General features: G+C 38.0%; 1 long non-coding RNA gene across 2 annotated transcripts; it reads right to left on the bottom strand.

The window, feature by feature from the left end:
• Positions 1–1,832: 1,832 nt before the first annotated feature.
• LOC138371279 (uncharacterized) lies at positions 1,833–14,591 on the bottom strand. Of its 2 annotated transcripts, none has more exons than XR_011230385.1 (4): positions 14,435–14,591; positions 13,708–13,925; positions 9,183–9,289; positions 1,833–2,290 (listed from the first exon to the last, which is right to left on the bottom strand). It is a non-coding gene; the product is annotated as an uncharacterized lncRNA (long non-coding RNA). The 2 variants fall into 2 exon arrangements; XR_011230384.1 differs by having other exon boundaries at positions 13,690–13,925.
• Between the last annotated feature and the right edge of the window lie 4,423 nt (positions 14,592–19,014).

Here is a 19,014-nt window from a genome sequence, read left to right on the forward strand (position 1 = left end):
CCTTAGAACGTAAATAATTAACATTTCTAAAAACTTTTTTATAATCTTTTAATTACCTACATTAAAACGTTTAGGGTAAATTAGGGTATAATAATTTTTTAATTCATATCTGAAATAGAAAGGGAGAGAAAGAAAGAAGACATATCTGAGAAAGAAATGGACATCCTATATATGTATGTGCAAATTACAAATAAATAGGGTACAAAAAGAGAATTAAAATATTATATTTAATTAATTAAGAATGAGTAATACAACAAAATATATGTAATAGCTCGAAATATATAGACTATATCTATAACAGAATATAAAAGTAAAAATTTAAAAATCTATAAAAATCTATATATGCAATATGTGAACACAATAGATTTTGTGATCAAGCAGCCTGTGATTCATGTCATGCTGAGATCAGTCTGACGTTACAAGCAGTTATTGTTACTTAAAACTAAAACAAGTAAAATTTTCCGAGTATACATATAACACTATAGTTTTTCTATGACTAATAATAAAAATCTTTTAATCAAAAGTTTAGGACTAATTAACTAAAAATAAAAATCTACAAATGAATGTAAACACAGTCAAGTATAATATTCATGTAGAAAGAGAAAGAAAAAGAGAGAGAGAAGGAAAGAAAGAGAAAGAAAGAAAGGGAGAAAGAGAGAGAAAGAAAAGAAAAAACAGTCATGTATAATATTCATATTAGCACCATGCAATATAACTTAGATTAAGTAAAAATCTCAGACATTTTTAAATCAAATGAAATATGAGAGCCAGAGAGAGAGAGCAAGAGCCAGAGAGAGAGCGCCACAGAGCCAGAGAAAGAGAGAGCCAGAGAGAGAGAGAGTCAGAGCCAGAGAGAGAGAGAGAGAGAGAGCCAGAGCCAGAGAGAGAGAGCCAGAGAGAAAGAGAGAGCCAGAGAGAGAGAGAGAGCCAAAGCCAGAGAGAGAGAGAGCCAGAGAGAGAGAGAGCCAGAGCCAGGGAGAGAGAGAGCCAGAGAGAGAGCATGAGCCAGAGCCAGAGAGAGAGAGAGTCAGAGCTAGAGAGAGAGTCAGAGCCAGAGAGAGCCAGAGCCAGAGAGAGAGAGAGCCAGAGCCAGAGAGAGAGAGAGCCAGAGCCAGAGAGAGAGAGAGAGCCAGAGAGAGCGAGAGCCAGAGAGAGCGAGAGCCAGAGAGAGCGAGAGCCAGAGAGAGCTAGAGAGCCAGAGAAAGAAAGAAAGAGAGAGAGAGAGAGAGAGAGAGAGAGAGAGAGAGAGAGAGAGAGAGAGAGAGAGAGAGAGAGAGAGAGAGAGAGAGAGAGAGAGAGAGAGAGAGAGACAGAGAGAGACAGAGAGAGAGAGAGCCAGAGAGAGAGAGAGAGCCAGAGAAAGAGAGAGCCAGAGAGAGAGAGAGAGAGCCAGAGAGAGAGAGAGCCAGAGCCAGAGAGAGAGAGATAGCCAGAGCCAGAGAGAGAGAGATAGCCAGAGCCAGAGAGAGAGAGAGAGCCAGAGTCAGAGAGAGAGAGAGAGAGCCAGAGTCAGAGAGAGAGAGAGAGCCTGAGAGAGAGAGAGAGCAAGAGAGCCAGAGAGAGCAAGAGAGCCAGAGAGAGAGAGCGAGAGAGAGAGAGAGCGAGAGAGAGAGAGAGCGAGAGAGAGAGAGAGAGAGAGAGCCAGAGAGAGAGAGAGCCAGAGAGAGAGAGCAAGAGAGAGAGAGAGCGAGAGAGAGAGCCAGAGAAAGAGAGAAAGAGAGAAAGAGAGAGAGAGAGAGAGAGAGAGAGAGAGAGAGAGAGAGAGAGAGAGAGAGAGAGAGAGAGAGAGAGAGAGAGAGAGAGAGAGAGAGAAAGAGAGACAGTCAGAGACAGAAAGACACACAGACAACAAAAGAGGAGACAGAACAAAATTAAGGCAAGGAGAGAGAAGACAGAACAGAAACAACAGAGAGAGGAGAGAAATGAGAAATCATTGAAGAGAAGGGGAAGAGAAACACAAGATAAGAAAAAGATACAAGAAAAATATACAAGATAAAAATGACATAAATGAATACCACAAATATAAAAAGTAAAGGAAGAGAGAAGCTAGAAGAGACAGGAAACGAGAGGTGTTAGAAGAGATGAGGAAAGGAGAGATTAAAAGACAAGAAAAACAGGAGAGAAACGTAAAAGAAATAAAAAAAAGGGACATTTGTGAGGAGAGAAAATAAAGAGACCAGAGAAGACCATATATCAAGAGTGTGAGGATAAAGACTTATATATTTTCTTAGTAGACATCCTCTGGCTCTTGTTGCCCCTCTTGTATACGAATTGTACTTGCAAGTTTTCCCTGAAAAGATATTAACAAAATTAATATTTAATTATTTATTTATATAAATTACACACACACAAACTTTATATATATATATATATATATATATATATATATATATATATATATATATATATATATGTCGTACCTAGTAGCCAGAACTCACTTTTTGGCCTACTATTCAAGGCCCGATTTGCCTAATAAGCCAAGTTTTCCTGAATTAATATATTATTTCTAATTTTTTCTTATGAAATGATAAAGCTACCCATTTCATTATGTATGAGGTCAATTTTTTTTTATTGGAGTTAAAATTAACGTAGATATATGACCGAACCTAACCAACCCTACCTAACCTAACCTAACCTATCTTTATAGGTTAGGTTTGGTTAGGTAGCCGAAAAAGTTAGGTTAGGTTAGGTAGGTTAGATAGTCGAAAAACAATTAATTCATGAAAACTTGGCTTATTAGGCAAATCGGGCCTTGCATAGTAGGCTGAGAAGTACGTTCTGGCTACTAGGTACGACATATATATATATATATATATATATATATATATATATATATATATATATATATATATATATATATATTATATATATATATATATATATATATATTCGTAAACCTCACCCTGTAAACATTCATGTTTCTACATGTTAAACAAGCTACGAGGATGAGGGAAGGGGATGTTCCCTCCATGCTGGATATTATATTTACCAGGAAAGAGAAAGATATATTTATCATTCAGTACCTCCCTCCTTTGGTACCTCCCTTTTCCTCCTTTCAGTACCTCCCTCCTTTTACCCAAGTGACATTGTCACTTGGGTAAAAGTGACCATGTCTTTTTGGGAATAAAGTATGCAATGCATTATAATCTGGAAGAAAATGAGCTTGAAGCAGTTGAAAAACCTGACTTGTGGAGAGGTCATTATGGGGAACTCAGATATTTCCTTAAGGAATTTGACAAACACTTGCTATTAGGACATGAAGTAAATGAGATGTATGTCAAGTTTTGTGAAATATATGATAATGGCACAACAAAATTTATACTAAAGCAGAGATGCAGAACTAGGAAAAAGGGAAAAATTGCCCAAACATACAAGCAATACAAAGATGCGAGAAACAACAATAGCAGTAAGAAGAGGGGCAGAAAGACTATGACTTTCGGTCATATTCAACAACACAAATATACGCACACACACACACATTATTGGAAAAAATTGGAATTGGAATATTGGAAAAAATAATTAAAACTAAATGGGTAGAACACCTGGAGAGAAATGATATAATTTCAGACAGACAGTATGGTTTTCGATTTGGAAGATCCTGTGTATCGAATTTACTCAGTTTCTATGATCGAGCAACAGATATATTACAGGAAAGAGATGGTTGGGTTGACTGCATCTATTTGGACCTAAAAAAGGCATTCGACAGTTCCACATAGAGAGGTTGTTCTGGAAACTGGAAAATATTGGAGGGGTGACAGGTAAGCTTCTAATATGGATGAAAAATTTTCTGACATAGAAAAATGAGGGCAGTAATCAGAGGCAATGTATCGGACTGGAGAAATGTCACAAGTGGAGTACCACAGGGTTCAGTTCTTGCACCAGTGATGTTTATTGTCTACATAAATGATCTACCAGTTGGTATACAGAATTACATGAACATGTTTGCTGATGATGCTAAGATAATAGGAAGGATAAGAAATTTAGATGATTGTCATGCCCTTCAAGAAAACCTGGATAAAATAAGTATATGGAGCACCACTTGGCAAATGGAATTTAATGTTAATAAATGCCATGTTATGGAATGTGGAACAGGAGAACATAGACCCCACACAACCTATACATTATGTGAGAAATCTTTAAAGAATTCTGATAAAGAAAGAGATCTAGGGGTGGTTCTAGATAGAAAACTATCACCTGAGGACCACATAAAGAATATTGTGCGCGGAGCCTATGCTACGCTTTCTAACTTTAGAATTGCGTTTAAATACATGGATGGTGATATACTAAAGAAATTGTTCATGACTTTTGTTACGCCAAAGCTAGAATATGCAGCTGTTGTGTGGTGCCCAACAACAGAAGTTGGCCCATATCTTAAGAAGCACATCAACAAACTGGAAAAGGTGCAAAGACATGCTACTAAGTGGCTCCCAGAACGGAAGGGCAAGAGCTACGAGGAGACGTTAGAGGCATTAAATATGCCAAAACTAAAAGACAGAAGAGGTGATATGATCACTACATACAAAATAGTAACAGGAATTGATAAAATCGACAGGGAAGATTTCCTGAGACCTGGAACTTCAAGAACAGGAGGTCATAGATTGAAACTAGCTTAACACAGATGCTAAAGAAATATAAGAAAATTCACTTTCGCAAATAGAGTGGTAGACGGTTGGAACAAGTTAGGTGAGAAGGTGGTGGAGGCCAAGACTGTCAGTAGTTTCAAAGCGTTATATGACAAAGAGTGCTGGGAAGACGGTCTCATCCTTTAACTACACTTAGGTAATTACACACGCACACACACATACATACATATTATATATATATATATATATATATATATATATATATATATATATATATATGTCGTACCTAGTCGCCAGAACGCACTTTTCAGCCTACTATGCAAGGCCCGATTTGCCTAATAAGCCAAGTTTTCATGAATTAATATATTTTCTCTATTTTTTTTCTTATGAAATGATAAAGCTATCCATTTCATTATGTATGAGGTCAATTCTTTTTTTATTGGAGTTAAAATTAATAGAGATATATGACCGAACCTAACCTATCTTTATAGGTTAGGTTAGGTAGCTGAAAATGTTAGGTTAGGTAGTTGAAAAAACATTAATTCAAGAAAACTTGGCTTATTAGGCAAATCGGGCCTTGCATAGTAGGCTGAGATGTGCGTTCTGGCTACTAGGTACGACACATTATATATATATTTATATATATATATATATTTATTTATATATATATATATATATATATATATATATATATATATATATATATATATATATATATTTTATTAAATATGACCGAAAAAGTAAGATTAATAATTCTAACACGAATTTTCTCAATCTTTCGTACATTATGCTTCACTGTTGGAGGTAAATCAAAAATCACTTCTCCAAAATTCATTTTTATTTCTAGTCTGACGCGACACGGGCGCGTTTCGTAAAACTTATTACATTTTCAAAGACTTCACAAATACACAACTGATTAGAACTTGCGTTTCCCTGATTTTATATCTACATTTGAGTGAGGTGGGAAGGGTGATGTGGCATTACATTTGAGTAAGGTGGGAAGGATGATGTGGCATTAGAGGATATTAATAGGGTATTAAAAGTATCAACACAAGACAGAACACGAAACAATGGATATTGAATAGAAGTGTTTGTAGAAAGCCTATTGGTCCATATTTCTTGATGCTTCTATATTGGAGCGGAGTCTTGAGGTGGGTAGAATATAGTTGTGCAATAATTGGCTGTTGATTGCTGGTGTTGACTTCTTGATGTGTAGTGCCTCGCAAACGTCGAGCCGCCTGCTATCGCTGTATCTATCGATGATTTCTGTGTTGTTTACTAGGATTTCTCTGGCGATGGTTTGGTTATGGGAAGAGATTATATGTTCCTTAATGGAGCCCTGTTGTTTATGCATCGTTAAACGCCTAGAAAGAGATGTTGTTGTCTTGCCTATATACTGGGTTTTTTGGAGCTTACAGTCCCCAAGTGGGCATTTGAAGGCATAGACGACGTTAGTCTCTTTTAAAGCGTTCTGTTTCGTGTCTGGAGAGTTTCTCATGAGTAGGCTGGCCGTTTTTCTGGTTTTATAGTAAATCGTCAGTTGTATCCTCTGATTTTTGTCTGTAGGGATAACGTTTCTATTAACAATATCTTTCAGGACCCTTTCCTCTGTTTTATGAGCTGTGGAAAAGAAGTTCCTGTAAAATAGTCTAATAGGGGGTATAGGTGTTGTGTTAGTTGTCTCTTCGGAGGTTGCATGGCTTTTCACTTTCCTTCTTATGATGTCTTCGATGAAACCATTGGAGAAGCCGTTATTGACTAGAACCTGCCTTACCCTACAGAGTTCTTCGTCGACTTGCTTCCATTCTGAGCTGTGGCTGAGAGCACGGTCGACGTATGCGTTAACAACACTCCTCTTGTACCTGTCAGGGCAGTCGCTGTTGGCATTTAGGCACATTCCTATGTTTGTTTCCTTTGTGTAGACTGCAGTGTGGAAACCTCCGCCCTTTTCCATGACTGTTACATCTAGAAAAGGCAGCTTCCCATCCTTTTCCGTCTCGTAAGTGAAACGCAGCACGGAACTCTGCTCAAATGCCTCCTTCAGCTCCTGCAGATGTCTGACATCAGGTACCTGTGTAAAAATGTCGTCAACATACCTGCAGTATATGGCCGGTTTCAAGTTCATGTCGACTAAGACTTTTTGCTCGATGGTACCCATGTAGAAGTTTGCAAACAGGACACCTAGGGGAGAACCCATAGCGACCCCATCTACTTGCTTATACATGTGCCCATCCGGGCTCAAGAAGGGTGCCTCTTTAGTACAAGCTTGGAGTAGTTTCCTCAGAATACTTTCTGGCATGTCAAGAGGAGTACAGGCTGGATCACGATACACTCTGTCGGCTATCATTCCGATTGTCTCGTCCACAGGTACGTTGGTAAACAGCGATTCTACGTCCAACGAGGCTCTTATCCCTGTGGCCCGTGCGCCCCGCAGTAAGTCCACAAATTCCTTTGGAGACTTCAGGCTGAAGGCGCAAGGAACAAAAGGAGTCAGCAGGCCGTTGAGTCGCTTCGCCAATCTGTACGTGGGTGTGGGTATCTGGCTAATGATTGGCCGAAGTGGGTTTCCAGGCTTGTGCGTCTTGACATTTCCATACGCATATCCAGGTTTATATTCCCCAATGATCTTTGGCAGGTGGAGTCCGGATTTCTTGGCGTTCACAGTTTCGATCAGTTTGTTGACCTTTGCTTTTAATTCGGCTGTAGTGTCCTTCGTTACCCTTTGGAACTTAGTTTGGTCAGAGAGTATGATGTTCATTTTCGCCAGATATTCGTCTTTTTTAAGAATGACATATATTGGCGACTTATCACCTCTCCTGACAACTATCTCCTTGTTCTCACGAAGGCTTTTAGCTGCCGCTCTAAGCTCGGGGGACAGTATGGTGCTTCTGTAGTTGCCTCGATTCTTTCCTCCTTCTACAATAAGTTCTGCTTGTAAGGTATCTTTGGTAGCCCGGATGGGCACATGTATAAGCAAGTAGATGGGGTCGCTATGGGTTCTCCCCTAGGTGTCCTGTTTGCAAACTTCTACATGGGTACCATCGAGCAAAAAGTCTTAGTCGACATGAACTTGAAACCGGCCATATACTGCAGGTATGTTGACGACATTTTTACACAGGTACCTGATGTCAGACATCTGCAGGAGCTGAAGGAGGCATTTGAGCAGAGTTCCGTGCTGCGTTTCACTTACGAGACGGAAAAGGATGGGAAGCTGCCTTTTCTAGATGTAACAGTCATGGAAAAGGGCGGAGGTTTCCACACTGCAGTCTACACAAAGGAAACAAACATAGGAATGTGCCTAAATGCCAACAGCGACTGCCCTGACAGGTACAAGAGGAGTGTTGTTAACGCATACGTCGACCGTGCTCTCAGCCACAGCTCAGAATGGAAGCAAGTCGACGAAGAACTCTGTAGGGTAAGGCAGGTTCTAGTCAATAACGGCTTCTCCAATGGTTTCATCGAAGACATCATAAGAAGGAAAGTGAAAAGCCATGCAACCTCCGAAGAGACAACTAACACAACACCTATACCCCCTATTAGACTATTTTACAGGAACTTCTTTTCCACAGCTCATAAAACAGAGGAAAGGGTCCTGAAAGATATTGTTAATAGAAACGTTATCCCTACAGACAAAAATCAGAGGATACAACTGACGATTTACTATAAAACCAGAAAAACGGCCAGCCTACTCATGAGAAACTCTCCAGACACGAAACAGAACGCTTTAAAAGAGACTAACGTCGTCTATGCCTTCAAATGCCCACTTGGGGACTGTAAGCTCCAAAAAACCCAGTATATAGGCAAGACAACAACATCTCTTTCTAGGCGTTTAACGATGCATAAACAACAGGGCTCCATTAAGGAACATATAATCTCTTCCCATAACCAAACCATCGCCAGAGAAATCCTAGTAAACAACACAGAAATCATCGATAGATACAGCGATAGCAGGCGGCTCGACGTTTGCGAGGCACTACACATCAAGAAGTCAACACCAGCAATCAACAGCCAATTATTGCACAACTATATTCTACCCACCTCAAGACTCCGCTCCAATATAGAAGCATCAAGAAATATGGACCAATAGGCTTTCTACAAACACTTCTATTCAATATCCATTGTTTCGTGTTCTGTCTTGTGTTGATACTTTTAATACCCTATTAATATCCTCTAATGCCACATCATCCTTCCCACCTTACTCAAATGTAATGCCACATCACCCTTCCCACCTCACTCAAATGTAGATATAAAATCAGGGAAACGCAAGTTCTAATCAGTTGTGTATTTGTGAAGTCTTTGAAAATGTAATAAGTTTTACGAAATGCGCCCGTGTCGCGTCAGACTAGAAATAAAAATGAATTTTGGAGAAGTGATTTTTGATTTACCTCCAACAGTGAAGCATAATGTACGAAAGATTGAGAAAATTCGTGTTAGAATTATTAATCTTACTTTTTCGGTCATATTTAATAAAATATGTCTACAGGAAAGACTGCTACCAAAATATACTAATATATATATATATATATATATATATATATATATATATATATATATCGGACAATTAGTAAAAAAAAAAAAAAAAAATTTAAATTATTTTACCTTGTACCTAGATCCACCAGGCCTGTTTGGTGCCTGTTTCAGTACTTCAGACATCTGGAAGGTCACATCCTCCTCCTCAACTTGTGGATGTGCGTTGATAGATGATTCTGTAAAATTAAGTTATTTATATAATAATAAATTCAGTATAACAATAATATTCTGTAAAATTAAAAGTAATTTATACATCAATCAGATAAAACTCTCCAGAGATGGTGATACACAACATATAAAGGACAAGTTTCAGAACAAAATATGCATTTAGGAATAAGGTTTTGTACATGTAGGTAGCACATGAGAAAATAAGTGGAAGGTGATCAAGTTTATATTAACATGTTAATGACTTTGTTAAGGCTTTGCAAGAATGAAAAAATATTAATAATATAATATCACCTACCAATTAATTGTACATCATTTATAAGTCAATTATTTGCATTATTATTATTCAATACTAATGATATAAAAATGCATTTTGTAATCTACTATTTATGCAAGTATTAAGCACAGGATCATGAAATAAACTGCAAAATACTGTAATGGATAAACCAATTAATTTTACATTTTCCTATAGCTAAGTCAGTCAGTTCTATTAGCAGCAGAGAACAATTATGCCCAACCTCTATTAAATGAAACAATCTTAAGAGCAAGTGATAGAAATATAATCATTTATGCTTGGGATTATGGAATGGTTCCAAATATGAAAAATATTAAGTTTTTTGGTTAAAATTTTTTAACTTAAAATTTACATTTTTAAGTGAATTTTAAACTTTAAAAAAATTATTTAATTTTTTGGTTACTTACTTAAAATAACATTATATAGTTCTTGTTTTTGTAGAAATGCCAATTTCTTCTTTTGCCCTTCCAGACTGTACAGTGACCACAGGCCGTTTGTTCATATCTTCATTATTCTTCGAACTGTGGTTGCACAATCAGACCCACGTACACTGGTTAAAAGCAACACCTAAAAGCAACAACAAAAATGTAGTACACTGACGAATTTTGAATATATATATATATATATATATATATATATATATATATATATATATATATATATATATATATATATATATATATATATATATTAGTTGATTTTATACCCGCATTAGGTCAGGTGATAATACAATGAAGGTGATAATAAAGCCATTCACAACTGCAGGCCTAATAAAAAAAAGGAGGTGGCATAGCAATATCTTACAAAGATACCTTCATCTGCAATAGTCTCATTAGTAATAGAGACGACTATTGTGAATATACCTTTGCCAAGTTCTCCAGTAAATCCCTTAAATCCTCCTTGACTATAAGTGCCATCTATAGATTTCCCAATACCGACATAGCTTCATTCTCAGATAACGTAAGGAATCTTATCATAAATAACAATCTCAACAAAAATCAAACCAACTTAGTGGTTTGTAATGGTGAACAAAACATGCAGATACTTATATATAACCTGTGAATAGAGTGTAATAACACCAAAACTATTTGTTTATTGTTTTATGACCATAATAATTGAATCACTAATATGATTCACTAATATATAATCCTAATAATAATCACTAATATATAATCCATTGAGCATGCTGCATCTCTTTCAGTCTCTTTGCAATTTGAACAAGAGGGTTTTTAATTGATCGAACCATATTCTTAAAGTAAAGTAAATGAGATGTATTCCATATTTTGCAAAATATACGATGAAGGCACACAAACATTCATACCAAAACTGAAGGGCAGGATTTATGAGGAGACATTAGAGGCATTAAATATTCCAAACTAGAAGACAGAAGGAAAAGAGGAGATATGATCACTACGTACAAAACAGTAACAGGAATTGATAAACTTGATAGGGAAGATTTCCCGAGACCTGGAATTTCAAGAACAAGAGGTTATAGATTTAAACGAACTAAACAAAGATGCCGAAGAAATGTAAGACAATTCACTTTTGCAAACAGAATGGTAAACGGTTGGAACATGTTAGGTGAGAAGGTGGTGGAGGCCAAATCCGTCAAAAGTTTCAAAGCATTATATGACAAAGAGTGCTGGGAAAATGGGACACCACGAGTGTAGCTCTCCATCCATCTGATTGATAACCCAAATGAATTTTTCATGGATATGATACCAACATCAAATCATAAATCAGATGTGATCCTATCCCCACTGGATTTTGAAGAAGCCATAGACAGTATGCCTATGCACTCTGCACCAGGCCCTGACTCTTGGAACTCTATATTCATCAAGAACTGTAAAAAACGTTATCGCAGGCCCTTCACATTCTTTGGAGACAAAGCCAAGATACTGGCATTGTCCCTGACATACTAAAAACAGCAGAGATAGCACCACCCCATAAAGGAGGAAATAAGGCAGAGGCAAAAAACTACAGACCGATAGCACTAACATCGCACATCATAAAAATCTTTGAGAGAATGCTAAGAAGTAAGATCACAAAATACATGGAATCACAGCATCTCCATAACCCCAGACAACATGGTTTCAGAACAGGGCGCTCTTGCCTATCACAGTTGCTGGACCACTCTGACATGGCACTAGATGCCATGGAAGACAAACAAAACGCTTTGACAAAAAAAAGCCTTTGACAAATGTGACCATTGTGTTATTGCACATAAAATGCGTTCAAAAGGAATTACCGGAAAAATAGGCAGATGGATATACAACTTCCTGACTAATAGAACCCAATGTGTAGTAGTCAACAAAATAAAATCTGGACCATCAACCGTAAAGAGCTCAGTCCCCAAGCGTACTGTGCTTGCTCCAATACTTTTTCTCATCCTCATATCGGACATAGACAAGGACACAACCTATAGTACTTGATCATCCTTTGCAGATGACACTAGAATCTTCACGAGAGTAGGCAACATAGAGGACACGGCAAACCTCCAATCAGATGTAAATCAGGTCTTTCTATGGGCTACAGAAAATAACATGGTGATTAACGAACATAAGTTTCAGCTCATGCGCTACGGAAAAAATAAAAAATATAAAAACGGAAACCACTTACAAAACTCAGTCAAATCATAACATTGAACGGAAAAGCAACGTAAAGGATTTGGGTGTACTGATGTCAGAAGGCCTTACATTTAAAGAACACAATAAAGTAGCCGTCACAACTGCAAGAAAAATGACAGGATAGATAACAAGAACTTTTCACACTAGAGATGCTATACCGATGATGATAGTTTTCAAGACGCTAGTGCTCTCTAGAGTGGAATACTGCTGCATAATGAAAACCCCTTTCAAAGCTGGAGAAATTACTGACCTATACTTATGCATTTATCTTCGGTTTAACACAACAGGCACCAGACACACGCTAGGCATCATACACACTAGGATAAAACAAACATTAGGCCAGAAGTCAGAAAAGAATTCAAAGAATTTTACTGGAAAGGCTTGCTGTTAGGAAAGGAAGTAATTGAGATGAATTAATGCACAGTATGTCAATTTTGTGAAATATATGATAAAGGAACAAAAACATTTATACCAAAACAAAGATGCAGAACTAGGAAACAGGATTTGTTCAACTGAAATTTCAAGACGGACAGAGACCAAAAGACACAAAAATGGAATCAATATACGAAGAGGCCAAACCCCCAAACATACCAGTAATACAAAGAGAAACAACTACACGGCAGTGAGGAGAGAGGCAGAAAGAAATTTTGAAAAAAAGGAACAAACAAATGTAAAGTAGAACAAATCATATTCTATAAATACAGCAACAACCAATTGCAGGTAAAGGATAATATTCAGAGCTTTTAAATGCATGGATGGCGAAATACTCAAGAAATTGTTCACGACTTTTGTTAGACCAAAGTTGGAATATGCAGCGGTTGTATGGTGCCCATATCTTAAGAAGCACATAAACAAACTGGAAAAGGTGCAAAGACATGCTACTAAGTGGCTCCCAGAACTGAAGGACAAGAACTATGAGGAGAGGTTAGAGGCATTAAATATACCAAATATACTACACAAATATATATACTACACATGCACAATAAACTACCCTACACAGGCTGAGTATGGTGTGTACAATAAATTATTAGCTAAAAGATAAGACTGAGTTTGTATAAATGGGGGTTAAGTCAGAGTGGGAAAATGTAAGTGGAGTGCCTAAAAACCCTGTCCTGGGACCTCTGTAATTCATAATATATACAAATAATTTAGACTCAGGTTTGATCAGCAATATTTGAAAATTTCCAGACGATACAAAAGGGATTTTTTTCTGGATTCAGGATTATTTTTTTATGGCTGAAAACAGGTTTTCAGCAATAAAAGAAATACAGTATTGCTGGAACAACCGTCGACATCTTCAAGAGAAAACCTGAACATCTTCAAGAAGTGAAGATGACCTTGAGAAGAAGTATAGGTTGGGAGAAGTATAGGTTAGGAATCGTCTCCAAAGAATTCTCAAAGAATTACTCGTTATTGCTATCCAAGATAATTAGACGAGCCAAAGCTAAATACTACGAAGATAAATTTACCCAAATAAAGAGTACCTTACCTAAAAATATGTATGTACCTTACGTAAATAAACATTTGATTTTGAAGTGCCGGACAAACAAGGCTGTGGTGGATATGTGGGCCTGAGGGGCCTGTCCAAGCAACAGCCTGTTGGACCAAGCTCTCACATGTCAAGCCTGGCCTTGGAAGGGCTTGGTGAGTAGAACTACCACCAGAACCCTATAATGCATGTATCAAGGTGTCCAGGCAGTGAGCACCACATAATGCAGTGCAGTCCTGTAAGAATAAGCACAGTAAGTATGGGCATGGAGGGGGTGCAGCAGTGGCTTGTGAAGGGCTGGAGAGTAAATGGACATGCCCAGGGGTAAAAAGCATTAGGGTAACAGAACATAGCCCATAAAAATAGTAATGACAATGAATGAATAATTATATGAATGCAATAATACTTCATATCTCAATAGGAATACTAAGCAGGATGCAAGACAAGGTACTGGTGGTGATAGTGGTTGGTACAAGTCCTCACATCCCCACAGACACCAGTAACAGCCCTCACCTCCCAACACAGTACCCTTGTAGCGAGTTAATCTTATACTCGCTTCATTATCTTATAGCATAACTAATTAACACTAATTACAGAAGCTACACAGGTGATATTTTGGTGTGAGTTGAGCGCACTGAGCGTCGGTATCGCTACACCCTTGTTCCTTAACAACCCTTTGGACCTTTATTACAGAAAAATAGAATCAATTAATTTAATAAAATATAAAATATAAGTGCTTACTTACGATAATACTATCGGTGGAACACAAAATCTTCTTCTTCTTGATAGTAGGTGCAGTTTGCATGAAGGGTTAGTCCTCGCCATGACTGAACTGACGACAAAATGGCCGATGTGTTGATATGGCGTCAGGTGACGCTGTGACGTCACAGGTGAGGGACGCTTTACGCATTACTCCCTCGTACTTAAAAAGTACTACAGGTACTTTTTGGTTTTATTTTTGAATATGGCAGAAGTTGGACAGCTTTTCAAATCATTATAAGGGAGTGAGTTCCATAGACTAGGTCCCTTTATTTACATAGAGTGTTTACATAGATTAAGTTTGACTCTGGGGATATCAAAGAGATATTTATGTCTGGTGGGGACGTGGCCATGTGTTCTATTACATCTGTCCAGGAAGAGTTTCAGAACAGGGTTTGCAGTTAGAAAAAGGGCTTTATAAACGTAATTTACACAGGAGAATGTATGGAGTGAATTTGTTTAGCATGTTTAAGGATTTGAACAAGGGAGCTGTGTGTTGTCTGAAGGTAGAGTTATTTATTGTCCTGATAGCAGATTTTTACTGGATGATGATGGGCTTGAGGTAGTTTGCAGAGGTTGAACCCCAAGCACAAACGCCATAAGAATGATAGGGATAGATAAGTGCATAATAGAGTGAGAGGAGAGCAGAGTAGGGTACATAATATCTGATCTTAAACAGTATACCAACTGTTTTAGAAACCTTTTTAGTTATGTGTTGTATATGGGTGCGGAAGTTGAGTCTCTTGTCTAAGTATAGGCTAAGAAACTTTCCATCATTTTTATTGCTAATGTTTACATTATCTATCTGAAGCTGAATTGCATTTGTTGATTTGTTTCCAAATAAGATATAGTAGGTCTTTTCTATGTTTTGTGTGAGGTTTGTTGGTTGACATCCACAAGTAGACTTTTTTTAATTAATTGTTTACAACATTATTTAACAGGAGTGGGTTAGGGTCAGAGTAGATGAGTAGTATCATCAGCCAACAATATAGGTTTAAGTATGTTAGAGACATTAGGGAGATCATTGATGTATATAAGAAACAGGAGGGTCCTAGGATGCTGCTCTGTGGCACCTTTACGGTAATTAAGTGGTAGAGTGGGAGAGGTTATATCATTGATGGCTTCATATTGGTGTCTGTTACTAAGATAGGATCGGATATAGTTTAGGGCAAGGCCACGGATTCCATAATGGTGGAATTTAAGTAAGAGGTAGTTATGGTTAACAGTATCAAAGGCCTTTCTCAGGCCGATGAAGAGTTCAATTGGAAACTCACTTTTGTCAAGGGCTGAGAAGATTAAGTCAAGCAGACTAACAATAGCATCATTGGTACTCTTTTGGGAGCGGAAGCCAAACTGACAGGGACTTAGTATATTGAATTTTACAAGATTGGAGTAGAGCTGTTTGTAAAAAAAAAAAAATAATTTTGATAATATAGGTAGATTCGATATGGGTCTGTAATTATTTATGTCTGCCGTGTTACCTCCTTTATGAACTGGCGTTACTCTTGCTTTTTTAAGGATATCAGGGAAGGTATGACACTCTAGGGATTTGTTGAACAGCAGTGCTATGGATGGTGCAAGGGCATGGGAGGCACGCCTGTGTACCATCGATGGTATTTCACTAATGTTCCCAGCTTTGGTTTTTAGCGAGTGAATGATGGACACAACATCTGTAGGGCTGACCGGAGAGAGGAGAAGAGAGTTTGGATAGCTGCGTGAAAGATATGTGGTAACATATGTCTGAGTCTCTGGGATTTTTCGGGCAAGGTGAGCACCAAACGATGAAAAGAAGCTATTAAATTCAGTTGCTGTTTCAAGATCTGTTGCAGGTGTATAACCATCCTTGGAGATTTTTATCTTATTATGTGAATGTTGTTTAGCTCCTAGGATGGTAGAGATGGCTCTCCATGTGCTTTTTATGTTGCCTTTTGCTTCTTTGAATCTATTCTCGTAATAGGAACGCTTTGCTCTTATTATACTGGTAAGCACTGATGAATACCTCTTAACTACTTCTTTTCCAACTAGGCCAATCCTAAGTTTTTTTTTCATATTCATGTTTCTTGTCGATTGCTTTAAGTATGCCATTAGTGAGCCAGGGATTATTTAACCTTTTTGCCAGTTACTTGCTTGGTGAGGAGAGGACAATAAGTATTGTAAAGGCTTTAAATTTTGGAAAGAGGCTAGTTAACGAATTATTATCCTGTGTATTGATAAATTTAGATTCCCAGTTTACATTGTGGAGGGCATTTGTGAGATTGCCTATTGCCGCTTCACATTGTAACCTAAAGGTAATTTTCTTGTTACCTGGTGGTGTTATGGCCATGTTCGCTACAAGGAAGGTAGGATAGTGGTCAGTTGTTCTGTCAGTGATTATACTTGATGTAAGAGGAGCTGTTATGTTGGTCCATCAGTGATCCAGGGTAGTCGCAGATGTTTGAGTGACTCGGGTGGGCCTGGTGATTGCGGGGATGAGCATACAGGAATTCATGCTGTTGAGGAAACAGTCTACTTGAGGGTTATTTTGTAGCCCTAGGTCAATATTGAAATCACCTCTGAGAACTATGTGATTTTTGTTGAGATTATTGTTTATGATAAGGTTCCTCAAGTTGTTATTGTATTTGTGTCTAGCTTCAGACACAAGCATGTTACAGTTATGTCTTAAAGAGTTGAGAGCAATTAAGGATGATAAAGAGTCACTTACAACTAATGTATCAAGTTTGGATACTTGTACACATTTCAGTGCAAGGAGCAAGGCAAATAGTTCAGTCTGAAGGGTAGAGGCCCAGTTGTTTATACGGACTCCCCACTCAAAATATAAGTCATATCCTATTGCCAGGACAACTGCACTTCCAGCTGCACCCGTTGGGCGCTGTAGGAAACCTTCAGTGTATATGATTTGAGAGAGAGAATGCTCTGTGGACAGAGCATCAATATGGCTTAAGACGTTGAGCTTTGCCTCAAGACAAAGCTGGGACTGATCTCTAATTTGCTCCTTTGATGGAAAGGGAGGGATAAAAATTGAAAAGGGTGTAATTTCCTACAGTGCAGGAAAGTGCTATTGTTGTCTCTCTTGGTACAAATTATAAATCTGATACTTTCTGAGTTCAGTTCCAATTTTATTTATCTATTTGAAACAATGTTTACATTCAATAAAGAAATTCTGGAGGGCTTCTGTGCAAGGGTTAGGATGAGCTAGCCTAAGCATTTTTATACCAATTTGACAGTTATTTTCAGTAACACGATAAACAACGCTCGGAATATTAAGTTCCTTTCTCATATTAAGTATCTTTGTGGTACGAAGGCACCCAAGGATTATCCTCAAGGCTTCGTTCTGCAATTTTTCAAGCCCTCCAAGCTTTCTTTCAGGATGCCTTAAAGTTAGTTTAGTTCATTTATTATGCACCCCATACCCATCTTGTGGGCGGTAGTGGAAAGGGTTGCAGAGGCACATAATGGGCTCAGGGACTGAACCCAACAATTCATTTAGCTAAGCAAGTTACAATCTTGATGAGCTAGTTACAAAATTCAGTATAAGTCGTCACATCAACAATAGGTTCGAGATCGATCACAAGTACAGTTTCTAAATTAAGCAACTGACATATGTGGAGAGCTAGTGTCACAATTGATATGTTTGTCCTGCACACCGCTCCCCATCCAGTGGGCAGCGGTGGATAGGTTACAATCACTTAGTTACTACTTACAGTTAGCAAACTGGGGATATTTGGCTAAAATTTCTGGTACCAGATCATTTTGAATGAAATATTGACACATCGTTGGTACATTGGTTATAGAATTGTCTCTAAATTCACTATCACATAGTGACGAAGGGGTGTGCAAATAATTTTGTTGACAGTTAACATTTGGTCAGGTCTACATCGGCAGATAATGAGAATTCCCAGAAATACTTGTAACCGAGTCTAAGCCGAGCAGTAGTAACATCTAGAAGTCTGCTGATTTTATTGGATGAACCATAGATGTGTGGCTCCTTTTGCATAATAGTATTGAACGAAAGTTAATCTCCCCAAACACTTTCGCGTTTTGGGCAAGTTACCCCTCCACTCTCTCCATTTTTGTTTGGACATTCCCTGGTAGTGCGCGGAAATACTGAAAAGTGTATACTCTTTTCAACTTTGTCACCTTAATTCTCGTCCTATGTCTTTCATTTTGGTATCAATGCGTTCGCAATAGAATTCCCAACAGAACTATGTGCATATAATGTCAAAGACAGCAGCGCGCTCCACCCGCCGACAAGATGAATGTAGGCCAAGGGTACCAGAAAAAGAAAGCTGAGCCACCCTCAGGCAACTCTCATTACATTAGAGAGCGTGATAATACTGAAAAGTGTATACCCTTTTCAACTTTGTTACCTCAATTCTCATCCTAGTTTTTTCAATTTGGCATCAATGTGTTCGCAATAGAATTCTCTACAGGACTAAAGGCATATAAACTCCAAAAGCCCGGCTTACCATCCGCAACAAACAGAGTAAGCGAGAGTGTGTTACCAGGGAGCGCACAAGAGCGATAAAATGTATACACTCTTTTCATTTTGGTCACCCCAATTGTCAT

The sequence above is a fragment of the Procambarus clarkii genome, chromosome 35, assembly GCF_040958095.1.
Source record: "Procambarus clarkii isolate CNS0578487 chromosome 35, FALCON_Pclarkii_2.0, whole genome shotgun sequence".
NCBI lineage: Eukaryota > Metazoa > Arthropoda > Malacostraca > Decapoda > Cambaridae > Procambarus > Procambarus clarkii.